Here is a 17,388-nt window from a genome sequence, read left to right on the forward strand (position 1 = left end):
CATCCAAGACCAGCTCTAGATTACAGGAGGCATCAAATTCACTAGTATTTGCATAAACGTTGGAAGACTCACCACAACAAACTAGCTTCATAATATTATAAAATTCTTCAACAGATGAAAGTATTGTATTAATGAGCTACCAGCAGGAACCACGAAATCCTCTTACAGTTTCATGGTTTGCTTTTTCATCCCTCAATTTCACCCAGTACCTAATCTACTAGAGCCATATTCACAGTTTGGAGTACCAACGCAACTCTTAAAAAAAAAAAAAGATTTTGTGATTTCTAATCTTCCCACTGAGATTCATTCATATAAAAACAGTACATGCATGCTAATTGATCTTGGGCATAATTTACTGCTTGTCCTGTTTTGCTAACTTTAAAAAAAGAGAATGTAAAAGTCTGTGCCTTGATTTTAAATACCAAATCAATCAACAATATATCAGGCCCATCTGTACTGTACATCAGGCATTCACGTGCAAACCTCATTATATGTCAAAACTGCCAGCCTTTCTGCATTTTTAACCTGGAACTACACTGTGAAAAGCTACCTATGATACTGCTGTCTGCTCTGCTACTTGTGACTACAAAGAACATCTGAGATAAGTAAATGCACTAGCTGGGATGCCTTTCTCAGCCAGTAAATAACAAGGTGCCTTTGGAAGCTATTAAAATGTTTCCAACTTTAGTCACTATTTCTGGAAATAGGCCTCAATCTCTTCATTCTATATGTATAATATGCAGACATGAAGAGAGTATGAAGAGTGCTAATCTGCTAATCCTAGAACCTGAGCCAGACACACATGCCATCTCCCTTCAATCTGCAGAGCTGGGTTCTCTTTTCACTCATCATCACTGGCAGTTCCTTTCATTCTAAGAACACCTACTGCCACTGCATCAAATCTTTATCACACCACCCACCTTCACTATTCCTTTCACGTCTTCCTTTTTCAGCACCATGGCACTCTTAAACACTCCTGATTTTGCACCAGCTTGCCATTCCTAAGAACTGACAGTTAAAAGAATCTTTATGAGGTTGGGGGGAGAGGTCAAAAACAACATGATCACAGAATCTCCAGGGTAATCTTTTTATAACATTGACATTTTTTAATGCAGCTAATGATAGAGAGGCTACTTCTTCCTCAACAGGGAAGCTTTATGTCCGATTAGATTTAGCTGTCCTTAGAATTATTTTAAGCCACTAAGTTCTCTTAATTGTTGAACAAAGTGAGATGATTCAGTTCGGCCAACTTAGGAAGGCTCTTCCAAAAATACAATCCAAATGTCAAAGCTACTTAATTTTTACTAACAAACTACTAATTTCACTCTTTTTGATTACCCATCCAGTAACAGCTTTATTCTCAACAATGTCAAATATATAAATAAACAAAATAAATCCTTGAACATAAAATTCTGATCATATTCTCTTTCCTTATACAGTAAGACTCAAAAAACACAGAACTAGGGTATATTTAGATATATAGATACATAGAAAAAGAAGAAAATTACTAATGCCAGAAATTTTAATTGACGAATCAGTAAAGTCACATTATGTCACATGGGGTAGAAAATGAACTACTGTTGGTTTCAAGACTTTCACAAGTATTTATAGAATTTTAGTCACAATATGCAAACATTTTGATTCCAACTCATGCTTTACTTTTGGTTACTTGCCTGTAATTAATTCCAAGATGTGGAATTAATAACAATAACACTCCTTTCGGCTGGCTCTATGGCACAGCGGGTAAAGCTGCCGCCTTCAGCACTGGCATCCCATATGGGCACCAGTTCATTTCCTGACTGCTCTACTTCCAGTCCAGCTCCAAGCTCCCGTCCTTGGACCCCTAGACCCATGTGGGAGACTGCTCCTGGCTTCAGTCTGGCCCAGCCCTAGCAATTGCAGCCATGTGGGGGAATAAACTAGTGGATGGAAGATCGCTCTCTCTGTCTCTTCCTCTCTCTCTGTAACTCTGTCTTATAAATAAATCATTTTAGAAATAATGTTAACACTTCTCAGGTCTTGCTATTCATATGTACTTATTTCCAAATTGTCTCTAGAGAAATTAAGCTGGATTATGCTGCCACCAGCAGTTACGATCATGGCACTCTCATCAGCAATCTGTATTATTACTAGAATAGAAGATCTTGCCTTATTTTTATTTTGATTTATATTTTAAATGTTGATTATTAAATTATTTCTGAAGTTCCCTTTTTATTAAATTATATATTTTTATGTATATACAATGAAATCTATGAACTTTTGCAATTTCTTCTATGGGTTTCTACATTTAAAATTTTTCTTCCCATACTTGATATTGTCTTTCTTTCTAAAAAGAGCTATAATTAAAAATAACACAAGTCCTAAAAACTAAGGCCTGCAAAACTCATTTGCTATCTAGGAAAAATAAAAGCATCTATGGAATTAACATTTCCAAACTCTCCCATATTTATCAAGTAACTAAGAAACTTTTATGTTTTAAGTCTCAATGATATTTTCAAATACTTATGTTTAGGCAAAAATCTTCATAGGAAAAGCTTTAACAAATGATTTTATAACATATATTATATAAAATTATATTTATAGTTAATTTAAGAACATTTTTCTTAACATTCCTTGCAGTGATTTAATTTTAGCGTATCTTCCTTATTTTCAAATTTTTATAACTGCTAAGATTTTCTTAGAATAAACTTTGTATTTACACTGGTTACACATTTTCATTTTATTTGAAAAAGCTAGACTACTGTAAAACTAAAAGTGTATATTCCAAACACTGAAAAGTAATGAAGTTGGGTGAAATTCTACACTAAAAAAGTTCCATGAGAATAGATAACATCTCACTACTTTACATACTACATTTAATAGATAAACATTACTGATATAACTCAATACCAGCTCACAACTTACATGAGATGTATTTTCTAATTAGGACACTGTTTTATTAATCTTATTTATTTATTTATTTGAAAGGTAGAGAGACATAAAGAGCTTTCCCATCTACTTCTTCACTCCTCAAGGGATCACAACAACCAGGGCTGGGACATGCAGAAGCCCCTGCAGGTCTCCCACCTGGGTGGCAAAGACTCAAGTAGTTGAACTATTATTGCTCTCTCCCAGGAAGCTGAACTGGCTTAACCACTGTGTCCCAATCTCTATTTACAATGTATGTGGGGGACGCTGAATCAGGAGAGGCCTAGAGGAACTTCCTGAGCCTGCCTCGAATTTGAAAACCTGACTTTAAGTTTCAAATCCCTGGTAGCAAACACCCCAGTCCCAGGGCACTTCTGCCTAAGGATCATTAAGGTGGTATAATAGGAGTGGCTAAGACCCTTGTGCATCACAACACCCCTCCCCTCGCCCACATCCGCGCAACCGCTCTGTACCATAGGCTCTGGACCTCAGCTATATATACACCTCCCTTTTACAATAAAGTGAGACCCTGCTTCGACTGGGCTCCACACCACGCCTGACTGTCCCCCGGGTTTGGGGAAGGCTGAGTGGCGGGTGGCGCACTTTCCACTCCTTGGTCAAGGCAAGCTGCGGGCAGCCTGCCTAATTCTCCGGCAGTGGCGAGGAACAGTCACCGCAAATGTACTAATAGCAAATCATGTATTATTCCACTTACAGTGACAAGGTTTATATCTATCAGTCTTTCCATAGCTGCCTTCATCAAGAGGCTGTGTTTTTTTATGTACGAAGTATACTTTATCATATAAAGAGAATAATGCAAGGATTCTGTTCGGTAGAGCTGCACTGAGAGGTAATACACAAAGCATTTGCTCACAGGGCTATGAGCATGCAACCATGAATTGCTTTACAAAAGGAATGGGAGGAGAGGAGGAAATGAGAGGGAAAGGGAACAGAGGCAGTGAGATGACATTTTCTGCTCTGAAAGAATTACAAGACAGACATAACCAGCTTTTCAATTACAGAAGGTAAACTGTAGGAGATGCTACATAAACAGTTTGACAAAGTTAGGTGGAGGCTTAAGGTGAAGGCCAAGAGCTTCATATTCTTTTTCCAACTTCAAGAACAATAAAGGTGCTATTTCTCCTGTAGAGGGAAAATGGAAAAGTGAATAGATGAAAAGCTTCTACACCATTAAGGCGAAAAAAACCTCAGAACTCCTATTACCTGAAACAACTGTCTGAATGCTTCTCTACTACAGTATCTTACTCCTGTAGGTTCTGGGAGAGTATTAACTATTCTACATAAAAGCAACATACTGAATAATGCTGAAACATTAAGAACTAGATCTAGGGGTTTGCTGACTTCAAAGGGCCAGAAAGTAAACACGTTAGGGTTTGTGAGCTTTCAGTTACTATCACAACTGCTCTACTCTGCCATTATAGCACAGAAGCAGCTCCAGACAACACATAAACAAACAGGAAAACAATCTTCCAGGAATACTTTACAAAAGGAGTGGATTTAGCCCACAAGCCAGTTTGCAGATCCCTGACTTATTCTTTTTTTGGACAGGCAGAGTGGATAGTGAGAGAGACAGAGAGAAAGGTCTTCCTTTTGCCATTGGTTCACCCTCCAATGGCCGCCACAGCTGGCGTGCTGCAGCCGGCGCACCCTGCTGATCTGAAGGCAGGAGCCAGGTGCTTCCCCTGGACTCCCAGGCGGGTGCAGGGCCCAAGCACTTGGGCCATCCTCCACTGCACTCCCGGGCCACAGCAGAGAGCTGGCCTGGAAGAGGGGCAACCGGGACAGAATCCGGCACCCCGAGCGGGACTAGAACCCGGTGTGCCGGCGCCGCTAGGTGGAGGATTAGCCTCGTGAGCCGCCGCGCTGGCCAGATCCCTGACTTATTCTACATATTAAATAAAAAAAAAAATCATTTCAGCAGGCAACTGTATGGAAAAACACTATTTTCAAATTCAGAAATGTATACCTGCTGTGGAATAGCAGGTAAAGCCACTGCCTGCATCTCATATGACCACAGGTTCGAGTCCCAGCTGCTTCACTTCCAATCCAGCTCTCTGCTATGGCCTGGGAAAGCAGTAGAAAATGGCCCAAGAGCTTGGGCCCCTGCACCTGCATGGGAGACCTGGAAGAACCTCCTGGCTCCTGCCTTCATACCGGCAACAGCTCCGGCCAATGTAGCTGTCTTGGGAGTGAACCAGCAGATGGAAGACATATCTCTCTGTCTCTCTCTCTCTCTGCCTCTCTGTAATTCTGCCTTTCAAATAAATAAATATAAATAAGTCTAAAAAGAAAAAAGAAATACAATAGGATCTATATCTTTGTGACCTTCTGACTATACTGAATGGATTCTGATTTTCTACTTCTCATAATGAATGAAAATAAATCTAAAACTTAGTGATCTCAAGACGATGAAAACTAATTTCTTCCATACTTCACAGTTCTTACAATATTACTTCTGGTGCTATGCAAGCACACAATTTTATCAGTAAGATAAGGTCACTCCCTACAACATTCTGATGCACTTTTCTGAATAGGATGTGTGGTCTCCAAAAGTAGAGAATATACTAAGGGTAAAAGTATACCCATCAGAAATGTTAATACAGCCATAAGTATCATCTGATACTTCCCTTTCTATCAATGAGTAATTTTAAAAGTAGATAATTATAAAATCATTTGTCACTTAGATTGCTTGAATACTGTTTAAACAAGGTCACAGATTTTATCCTATGCTTGTATAACCTGTAACCATCACAGTACCCAATTCTAATGACTTTTAAAAAATTATTTGAGAGGCAGAGAGGCCCCCATCTACTGGCTTACTCACTAAATGCCTGAGGCTGGGAGCCAAATTAAGTGAGCTATCACTGCAGCCTCCCAAGTTCTGTTGTTAGCTGGAAGCTGGAGGCTGGTATGAAACTCAGGTACTCTGATATGGGACAGGGGCATCCTACCAGGATCAGCTAAATACCTACCCTCTAACAACTTTCAAATATGAAAAACCTAACATTAAAAATCTGCTAGGGGCTGGCGCTGTGGCACAGCGGGTTAAAGCCTTGGCTTGAAGTGCTGGCATCCCATATGGGCACCGGTTCTAGTTCCAGCTGCTCTTCTTCCAATCCAGTTCTCTGTTATGGCCTGGGAAAGCAGTAGAAGATGACCCAAGTCCTTTGGCCCCCTGCACCCATGTGGGAGACTTGGAAGAAGCTCCTGGCTCCTGGCTTCGGATTGGCACAGCTCCAGCCGTTGTGGCCATCTGGGGAGTGAACCAGTGGATGGAAGACCTCCCTCTCTGTCTCTACCTCTCTAACTCTTTTAAAATAAATCTTTAAAAAAAAAATCTACTAGATCCTTGTATCTGGCTGTTTAGAAGATAGCATTTAACACTGATAGGACAATAAATTATTGGGTTCTGTTTTAACATGTCAGAACATTATGTGTGATGTCTTAAGTAGTCAATTTGAAAACAATTTCAAAAATGCCATTGTTATCTAAAACTTTACAATTTCAGTTCTCAACTGCAGTATTGCTATTGGAACACACATTTTAAATGTTCCAGCAAATTTCTGTTGAGGATATATTTGATTACTTTAGGAAAAACTTAGAAGTAAATGTTTGCTTCACCCACAGAAACTACAGATTAAAAAAAAATAGTCTGGAACACAGATAATTGGTTAATCTGAAATCTTACCTTAATGCTTACATTTTCAAACTTTATTTTCAGTACAGTCAAAACTACTAAATTCAGCCAGCAGGCAGAATTTTATATCGCTTTTCAAGACAAAGTTCAGATTAAATGAAATTGCTGTTATTCATACAAAAAGCTAACGACAAAGATTCACCTTTAATGTATTTCCTTCTTCCCATTCTGAAAAATATTCCATTATACCTTGGCTCGGGGATTTGATCACATTATTCTGTTCTTTCTCCACCCAAAATCCACTCCCTTTACTTGGAAAACTGGGGTCTAATAGCAATCAAAATTAACCAACTCAAAAGGACTATGTCCATCTTAATTAGTACCATTAGCTAGTTGGAGGATGTCTCAAGGAAGCCAGATGTATAACTTTAAGATGCTAACTGCAACAAACAGTACATTTCTTTAGCAAAATGTGGAAGTGAAGCTGCGTTTAAGAGCACTTAAACACTAGAGGGCAGCATCAAACTGTTGAGGCTTAGATTGGGCAGTCTTGTCTTCTACAGTATCCACACATTTTTAATGAGAAATACACTTATGAGATGATTTAAGATTTTAAAACATCCGTTATAAAGGGAAAAACTACCCTTCTGTTTTAATTATCTTAATTCCTCTTCCATTTCCTTCTGTGTGTTTACATCGTTGACTTGTGAGTTACCTGTTGAAAATAGACTTGTGCTAATATCTCTGATATAAAACAAAACTTATGTCATTTCCATTCCTGAGGTAGGCAGGGTCTGACGTTTCTCTCTCAAATACTTCCTTAAGTTAATGCTAAATTTAAATTTGTGTCACTCAACATTTTAAATTGTCATGAAGCACTATGCAACAAAATGCTGTGGAGTATGTTCCCAGCAAAGAATTTATTTTGGCAGAAAAAAAAAAACAAAATTTACATACGTAACTATAAATTAGAAAATGCAAGAGAGGCAGAAAAAATCCTATGGGTATTATATACAAATAACAGAAGAAAAACAATACAGTAACTGTAATCCCATGAAGGCCCAATAGAGGCCATCAAACCCAACTCTAGGGTAATCAAATATGAATGGAAAAGAAAGGTTAGTCCTTGTTTCTTTGATAAAAGAACTCAATGGACTGACTGTATGTAAAGAATGGTAGAATTAATTAAGTACCTGAAGCCTCTTGGTTCATTCTCATTTAATTGTCATGGTGAATTCCTGAGATAGCTTCTTTAGTATTTCAAGTTCACAGACAAAAGACTAAGATAAAGCAACCTGCTCAAGGTGACCAAACTAATTAACAGTAGATCAAGTTTTTGAACCTTTAATCTCATTCCAAAACCCTAAATTCTTTCCAATACACCAATACTGAGGGTGGAGGAGGGATAGAATATCATCAAGCTAAATTCTCTTTAATGAAAAGCAAATGATCACTCTGGCCACTGGATGACTATTCTTGCTATAATGCTTAAACAGGTATCTTATATAGCCCATAAATCACTTAAAAGAAAACAAACACACACTTTAGAGTACTTTCATACCAAACTTGAAACCTTCTCAAAGAACTTCAAATCAGATTCTCCAAAAAGGGGAAGAACTGTTAGCTGTTACCGGAAGATGAACTGCTAACAGGAAGACCCGTACAGGTTGCTCATCCCTAATCTAAAAGCATGAAACACTACAAAATCTTGAGTACTGACATGACAAATGGACAATTTCTCCCCGGACCTCATGTGACAGGCTACAGTCCAAACACAGGTGCACTATAACTGCTGTATAAAATTACCTTCAGGCCACGTGTGTATGGTGTGTATGAAACACAAAAGAATTTTATTTTTAGATTTGACTTCCATCTCCATATTTCATTATATATATAAGCAAATATTCCAAAATCCAAAACACTCTGGTCCCAAGCATTTTGAATATGGGATACTTCAACCTGTACAGATTATCCAACAACACATTATTGATGTCACTTCACAAGAGATCTTCCCTAATCACAGTGGCAGCAAAGTCAGTCTTGCAGAGAGGTTTTGAACCACGGGTCTGTGGATAGAATTCAGAAGGTTTGTGCATTTGGACAGGGGAAAAATAAAAACACATCTTAATTTTAACTTCTGAATTTAGGATCTCTTCAGTTATGAAATAATTTAATGATTAGAGCAATATGAAGTACTTGATAGAAATAATTTAAAATCTTAAAAGATCATTTGTAGTCCTCATTAGTTGCGAATTAGTCATTGTCAACCAGCCACTACCCTTGATATTTAGTGCTTTACTAAAGCATGGATTACTTCATCATAAATATTTAGTGTCTTGATAAACATTTCAATAAAATGGCTTTCTGTTGTAATTCTACACATTTTATATATTTAAAACCATCGTTCTGAGGCTCGTCACACAAAAAACTGGCAATAATTCCCTGCCAACACACCACTGTTTTATTTTCTTCTAACCCCTTATCACTGATATATATTGCTTCTCTCTCTCCCTACTGGAATATTCAGTGTACACAGGATGTGGGTTGTCTGGCATGCATCCCCAAGGTCTAGGAAAAAAAAAAAATGACTCATAGTAAGGTACTCAAGTATTTGCAGAATAGAGTCCTAAAATAAAACAGTACACAGGAATCTCGAGTTAAGGCTTTCGATCACATTACTAAAATTAAACTTTGTCTCCAGCTTTTACAATATATTACTGCTTGTTCTTAATTATATAGACTTTGGCTACGTCACCAAAAAGAACACACAAATGAAATGTAAAAGTCACATGCTAGTTTTGTTCCAAGAATGACTCAGTTCCAAATTAAAGCTACAGGACTTAACAGTGGGGGGGTGGGGGGAGAATGAAAGTAAAAGAAAAAAAAAAAGGCAAAGCCTACCGCCTTTTTCTCCCCCCAAACTTATGTTTTATGTCACTTTATTAAAACGGGTACTTGGAGGCAACCATCCTGTACTAACGGCTGCTGGCTCTGCCACGGGAGCTTTTCCGTGTGCCCAGCTCCCTAAAGCCAGCCCATGTGCACAGGTCCCACGTGAACGTTTCTTCCCTGAAGCCACAGGAAGACCTTCAACGTCATGTCCTCGTTAAGGCCCCCTTCTTCGCCGGGGCGTTCCGGGGGCTCCCAAGGGAGGGGCAAGGAGTTCAGCAGATTCCCAGGCCGGGAGGGGGGGGCTCCAAGAGTCCTCCACGCGGCCCCCCAGCCACACCCCACAGCGTTCGCCACCGGGGGGCTCTCAGAAACAAAGCCCGGGCGACCGCGCCACCGCCGGGGGCCACCTGGCCGCCCCCACCGACCCGGGCCAGGCTCCAGTGTTAACTCCCCCGCGCCCCGCCTCGGCTTTTCGGTTGGCCGGGGGAGGAAACAGGCCCCCCACGAGCCCGCCCGCGCTGAGAGTCCCGGCGCCGCCGTCCGTTAGCCTGCCGGGGCCGGAACAGCGGCGCCGACGCAGCATCCCGGGCTTTGCTCGGCCGACCCCATGATAGACCGGAGGGGGAGACGGGAGAGAGAGGAAGGATCTGGGACGTCCGTCGCCAAGTTCCCCCCACCGACGACCTGCCTCCAGATCCTCCCACCCTCGGGCCACAGGTCCCCATCTCCGACAGCGACGGCACCCTCGGTCCCCGGGCGGCCCGCGCGTGCAGCCCCCTAACCGCCGCCGCCCGCCCAGCGGTCACTCCCCCCACCTCCGGCGCGGCCCACGAGGCTCCCCCAGCCTCTGCCGGGGGCTGAGCGGGGCGCCGGGGTCCCGCACGCGGGACGGACGCTGCCGCGCAACCGACCCCGCGGCCCGCAGCAGCCTGGAGCGCACACGAGGAGCCGCGGCACCCCACGCGCAGCCCACCGCGCGCTCCGCTGCGGCTCGCCGCCGCCGCCTGCAGCAGCTGCGGGAACCCCAGCACCCGGCTCCCGGGGGACCCAGCCCTGGTGCCCCGGTTCTGTTCTCCTTTTCTACCCCCACGCCGTCCCGGGACTCGCAGCCTCCGCCGCGCATGGGGCCGGTTCTGGGGGAGGGAATGTAAACAAATCGGGGTTTTATAGTTACCTCACACTCGAGTGCCGTGTGCATCTCCTCTCCGCTCGGTACCAAACCCCGGCTGCACCAAATCGTGTATTCACCAAAGCCGCCTGCGCTAACTGCGTCGCGGAGGCCCGCGCGTCAGACTCCTCGCTACGCCAGCGGCGTATAGGGCCCACTCAGGTCCCTGCGCAGCCGCACCCCGTCCGCCTATGGGTGCTACGCTCTGGGCGTACACGCACTACCCGGCCATTAACTTCGGGTAACGCCGGTTGCGTAGGAAATTGCACCACTGGCGGGTTCCTCGCGGGTTCCACACGGATAGTCGGAGCAATAGGAAATTCGAGTCTACGCAAATTGCGGAACTTCGGCTCCACGTTAGTTTTGTTCCAAGAAAGGACGCGGCGGGGGAGTTGGGGCGGCTTCTAACGCATGCGTGAAGCGCCCGTCGCTGCTCCCCTTTTCTCTGGGCTTTGCGCCGTGGTTGCAGCGGCCTTGGGCGGGCGGACGAGCTATGGGAGCCGAGCGTGAGGACGTTAGCCGGCCGGTTTCGCTGAGATAAATGAGGATGGTGAGCTGTACACGAGTGAAAGCGCTAGGTTGAATGAATCCCACCCCCTCTGTTAATCTTTTCAGCCTCTCAGGGCAACAAGAAACTTAACGTTTGGGGCTAAGTGCGAGGTGTTTCTCGCAGAGCTCCCTCTACACCTTCCTCTCCCGGAATTATTCCTGAGAGACTTCTGTGGGCCTTCTAACAAAAAGTTAGGTCCTGAGACGTGATCGCATTTAGAGTAATTCTCGAGGCTTGTCAGCAACTTTCCATGGTCTTTCAACACCTCCTGTGTCTTAGTCAATCGATTATTTCTTAACACCCAAAGGCAGCAACTCCTGATCACGCCAAGCAATTCTGTGCCTAAGTCGTGCTCATTCTTGCTCCCATTCCGGGGCTCGCACCGCACCTCTCATCCAAATGGCCGCCTCCCCTCTCGTTAAGCAACCTACAAGCCTACGTTAAAGGACGCTTTCCCTTTGCTTCCTTACTCTGCTCCTTGGCCCTTAATCCACATGTCGAGGCTTATCTGAATTCTGCCAGGGGTGCACGGATTTATATCCAAACACCAGAATCTAGTTAGGAGTGAGAATTCTGGGGTGCAATATCGGTGTCTGAAGTGTGTCAGCTATTTTAAAAGTGCTTTTCACCTGTATATTTAATATTCACAACATGACGATGTAGGAGCTAGTGTCCAGTAAACTGAGGCACAGTAAGTGAAATAATCTGCCTAAGATGGCAGAGCAGCAGGGGAGGAGAGATGGGATCCAAAACAGTTCAGTGTAACTATAGTCTAGCTATGTAGCAGTTATCAGCATCCTTAGAAAATACATAATATTATGAAAATATTAAGTAGGTGTAGTACTTGCATTCCTTATATTTAGAGCAACTCCACTGCTTTTTCATATCTGCATGGTAAATGTTCGAGTACACAAAGGTACACCTGAACCACTTCATCAAATATTGCAATACTTGCAGGCAAGTTGGTCAACAGTTGCAGTTCCTAGTGGGGTCCACCCCATCCTAGTCCTTAAAGATTCTTCAGACCTTCTCATATTTTTTTAAGATTTATTTTTATTTGTTGAAAGAGTTACAGAGAGAGAGAGAGAAAAGGGGAGGGGGGGTGTCTTCCATCAGCTGGTTCACTTCCCAGATGACAATGGTCAGAGCTGATAGGATCTGAAGCTAGGAGCCAGGAACTTCTTCCAGGTCTCCCATGCAGGTGCAGGTGCAGGGGCTGAAGGACCTGGGCCATCTTCTACTGCTTTTCCAGGCCGTAACAGAGAGCTGGATCGGAATGGAGCAGTTGGGACTTAACCTGGCGCCCATAACGGATTGCTGGCACTGCAGGCTGGGGCTTTAACCTGCTACGCCACAGTGTTGGCCGGTAGACCTTCTCATTTTAAAAGGTTAATACCTGATTAAGATAGAGGCCTTAAGATCCAGGTGTTATTAGGGCTTCCCATTCTAATTGGTTGCAGCCTATTCTTCACAATTGTTACATAATTTATCATCTCTACATAAAACTATATGATAAGCTACTTGAGAATAAAGACTAAGAGGAGGGCTTTAGGTTCAGCGGCATCCCACGCTGCTGGCAGTTTGTGTCCTGGCTGCTCCACTTCTGATCCAGCTCCCTGCTAAGGCCTGGGAAAGCAGTGGAATATGGCACAAGTTTGTGGGGCTCTGCATTCACAGGGGAGACCCAGAAGAAGCTCCTGGTTCCTGGCTTTGGCCTGGCCCAGCCTCAACTGTTGTGACCTTTGGGGGAGTACACCAGCAGATGGAAGACCTCTCTCTCTTTCTCTCTCTCCTTCTCTATCTATCTCTGCCTTTCAAATAAATATTTTAAAAAAAAGAAAAAGAAAATTAGTCTAGTGCTGTGGTGCAGTGGGTTAAGCCTCTGTTTGCAGTGCTGGCATCCCATATGGGCACAAGTTTCAGTCTAGTCCCAGCTGCTCCAATTCCAGTCCAGCTCATTGTTAATGTGCTTGAGAAAGCAGTGGAAGATGGTAAAAGTGCTTGGGCCCCTGCACCTATGTGGGAGACCCGGAAGAAGCTCCAGGCTCCTGGCCATAGCAGCCATTTGAGGAGTGAACCAGTAGATGGAAAATTTCTCTCCGTATATCTATATATAGATATAAAAATAGAGAGAAATATATAGATATAGATAGAACAGATATAGATATCTTCCAAATAAATAAATAAATATCTTCCAAATAAATAAATAAATCTTAAAAAAAGAAAAAGGAATCTCAAAAAATGACTTGCAGGCCTAAACAAAGTCTGACCTGTTGAGTTAAATAATTGGTAGTACAGCAAAGATACAACTATAATATGTTTCAAAATTTTTTTTACCAGTTTTATATATCAGTAATATGTTAGGGTCAGAGATTTCTACTATGTTGGAATCATACTGTTTTCTGAAACGTTAAGACATTTTTTCCTAGCCATCTCCTTTGATTCATAAAGAAGTTCACATGAACTGTAAAAGCAGTAAATAATTTCCAGAATGGGAGGAAAGAGGGAGTATTGAATTATGTGTAAGTGCCTTACTGTCATTATCTTGTTTATTCCCACTGCTTCAGTCACAGTCTTATTTCACATATCAAATACTTTAAATGTGGAGTGGGCATTTGGCACAGTGGTTAGCAGTCCACTTGGGACACCTATATCCCACGTTGGAGTGTCTGGCTTTGAGTCCCAGCTCCAATGCCAGCTGGCTGCCAGTGCAGATTCTGGGAGGCAATATGTGAAACTGACATAGTTGGTCCCTGCCACACTCATGGGAGACCCAAGATCCCAGCCTGAATTTGTGGATGGGAGATCTCTCTCCCTCTTTATCTTTCTCTGCCTTTCACGTAAATAAATATAAATTTTAAAGTTTAAGTGTGAATACCCTGTCTTTGTGATACATGATGCAATAAATCTGATGACCTTTTTGCTCCTCAGAGAAAGGAAGGCATCAGGAATATGTAGAAAAAATAATCTCAACCTGGGCCTCAGAATTAGTAACCGCCTCTTCATTTTTAGAGACTATATCTTTCAGCATGGGCCTTGAAGCTCCAGCTCTGGTCCTGAAGCCAAAGAGAAGTAAAAGAGACACCCCATTTCCATTCTTTAGGACCTGTGACACTGTATAACAAGTAAGAAGGTGGGGCCGGCACTGTGGTGTAGTGGGTAAAGGCATCACCTGCAGTGCCGGCATCCCACATGGGCACCGGTTGGAGACCTGGCTGCTCCCCTTCCAATCCAGCTCTCCGCTATGGCCTGGGAAAGCAGTAGAAGGTGGCCCAAGTACTTGGACCCCTGCCCTCATGTGGGAGACCCAGAAGAAGCTCCTGGCTCCTGGTTCCTGGCTCCTAGCTTCTGGTCGGCACAACTCCAGCCATTGAGGCCATCTGGGGAGTCAACCAGCAGATGGAACACTCTCTCTCTCTCTCTCTGCCTTTCCTTCTCTCTGTGTGTAACTGACTTTCAAATAAATAAATCTCAAAAAAAAAAAAAAAGAAAAGAAAAGCCTACACCTAACTATTGCAGATAATACTAAAGGAAGAAAACTTTAAAAAAAAAAAAAGTAAGAAGGCAAGCCCATTGTCAAGATGGGAAGCAGGGTCCATGGGCAGTCTCTGATTCCTTGACAAAGTGTGGCTCTATCATCATCTACTTTTTTGCAGTCTCTGAAAACCTGCCATTCCTAAAATCAAGATAAGTGGGACTCTGAGAGGACAGCTGCCCTTATACCCTTTCCTAAAGGGCAAGACTTGGGATCAGAGAAGATTGTCCTCTTCCACCCACCCACCACTTTGATTTTTGTACACAAAGGCAGGAGAGTCAAACTAATACAACCCTAGTGAGACACAGATTTGATTGATGTTCCTGTTAAGTAAGATCTTTCCGAACTGATAGGGTTATGCAATAAAGCTGAGTTTCGAGCTATCTGGAAAGACAAAAATAGATTGGAGAAATGAAACAACACAAAAATTTAAGCAACTCCTCACCAAGGGGAGAAAAATTTCACCGTATTGGTAATTTGCCTAGATGATGCTAACATTAGATCTCTCAGTTTTAAGCCATCGCACTATAAACAAAAGGCCTTTCAGCAGTAGGCGTCTCTACTGGAACAGAGACAACAGAAAGGCTTAAAGCTTCTGGTTCTCTATGGCAAGCTTTTCGTAAATAAACATGAGACCTGGCTCAAGAGAAAGAGAATGACCTGCTCAGAAGAATGAACAAAAGCAAAAAAAAAGCTCCAAGTGAGACTAACAGGCAGACCACGCATTTGTCCACGTGATGAGGACAGGAAGCCTTGTCTCCCCAACCTACTCTTACTGTGACTCACCCTTCTCTGAAATCCCACAGTTAACACTTCATTCGTGGGTCTTAGAACCCAAAGGACTTTGAGAGAAGTTACTACCATTTGATTACTTTTTTACACTGCTGTGGATGAGTATTTTTTCAGGTCTTTTCTGAAGAGGAAGTTCTAAGAAAGGAGAAAGCATGCTTATCTAGATTCCTGAGGGTTTTGTGATAAAAACAGATAGAAGGAAAACTGTAGACAAATTGCAGACTTCTCAGCTCACTTCCAGCCGGTGCTGTACACTCATAGAATACTAAGGAGAAGAATCTAGGGGACCTGGATGCCAACAGCTTGCTATTGTACAGCTTCTGGAACTTGACTGGCAGAAATCAACTTTCCAAACCTTGATTCCTCGTACAAAGAATTAGAAAAAGTGGCAGAAATATCCACATGAATGTAGCAAATTTAACAGCAAGAGTATTTAAAATGGCCATACTACACTTTAACTTTCAATATGGAAATAAATTAGCAATAAATTATGAAAATCTTTTTTAAAAAAGGGGTTTTTCGTTACACAGATTGAAATTAATAATCTATTTTTAGAGGTCTTCACATAAGAACAAGTTTTCAAATCTTGCCTAGGGCTTCCAAGATCATTGATAAGAAGATCCATTTCACAACTAACGTTTGTGAAAACAACCAATTATATCTTTGAAAATCGAGACACACTTTAAGCAAATATTGCTTACCTTTGCTTATTTAAAAAATTTGACAGCAAGAAGGCAGCAAAATTCTAAATATTAGGGAAGGCAATAAATGAATTGTCAAAACAAGAGAGTCTTGCAGGATTTCTGAATATTTCTTGTAAGTAATATTTGAATCATATTTTATTTTTCATAGAATAAGCCACTTTTCTGATCTTCATGGAATTCCACAAATATTATCTTCTCCCTAGCACACATCTTTGGAGAACTTTTAAAACTAATGTTCGTGAGGAATGCTGCTAGCTAGCAATGCCCAGTAGGTAGGTGCTTACCACCTTTGCCTCGCTTTCTTTCTGGCTGATGATGTCACCCACAGCCTCAGATGAATTCACACCCAGGTTTCATTCTAATTACAATGACAGAGACTTTCTCTAGGCAGTGATATTTCACATTCTGTCTTCCTACCTGAAACAGTTGAAACTATATGCTTTAAAATGTGTCAGGCATCATTAAAATGCTTTAAATATAGTAACTCATTTAATTCCTACAACAACCCCGTGAGGTACAAATTATGTCCACTTCACAAGAAAACTAAGGTGGATACACGGCACACAGCAGAGCTGGGATCCCAACCCAGGCAGTCTGGCTCTGAAGGTCATGCTCTTGATCCTCAACATTCCCTTGCTTCCTAGACCAAGACTGTGTACAGGCCCTTATTTTTGTGAGGTTATCTACACCATTTTCTCTGAAAATGTTGGAAAAAAATTTTAAAGGAAAAAAAAAAGTAGGCGAACCAGAAAACAGTGGTTTCCTAATCTGTAAATGCTGCAGGCCAATGGGAGTTTTAAATGCAATGTTAAATGAGATAAAGAATAAACTAAAAACTCAACATATTTAGATATCTGCATTGTGAACATTTGTTCTTTTTTTTGCTTTATCTTTCAGCTTGACTGGTTTAAATCAATTCCAAGGGCAATGTTTATTCCAGTCCTTTAAATTAGAATGTTAATTAGCCAATCTGGTTATATATTCATTTGAAATCTTTCTGCCTTTTTTGGTGGTTTTAATGTAGTTGTTCAAGTATTTATTTATACCAGTAAAGTTATATTAAAAATTAGACCAAATCAGGTGTATATTAACGACTTCCATCCTAGTAATGTAAATATACATTACATCTTAGTAATATAAATATGAGATAATTATGTGCAAATCAATGAAGAATTGCTTGGG

At 42.0% G+C, this 17,388-nt stretch overlaps 1 protein-coding gene across 5 annotated transcripts in view; it reads right to left on the minus strand.

The window, feature by feature from the left end:
* The window catches only part of SLC39A10 (solute carrier family 39 member 10), a 147,514-nt gene that overhangs the window by 60,939 nt on the left and 69,187 nt on the right, over nt 1-17,388 (minus strand). The window contains exons 1-2 of one of the 5 annotated variants that reach the window (XM_051848335.2): nt 10,632-10,748; nt 921-1,008 (exon numbers count right to left, since the gene is read on the minus strand). The exons of 3 other annotated variants lie outside the window; for them this stretch is intronic. The gene's annotated coding sequence lies outside the window, so the exon portion shown is untranslated. Of the gene's footprint in view, nt 1-920; nt 1,009-10,631; nt 10,769-17,388 lie in introns of those variants that run through there. One more of the 5 variants, XM_008258852.4, reaches the window with a different exon arrangement.

The sequence above is a fragment of the Oryctolagus cuniculus genome, chromosome 3, assembly GCF_964237555.1.
Source record: "Oryctolagus cuniculus chromosome 3, mOryCun1.1, whole genome shotgun sequence".
NCBI classification, from domain to species: domain Eukaryota; kingdom Metazoa; phylum Chordata; class Mammalia; order Lagomorpha; family Leporidae; genus Oryctolagus; species Oryctolagus cuniculus.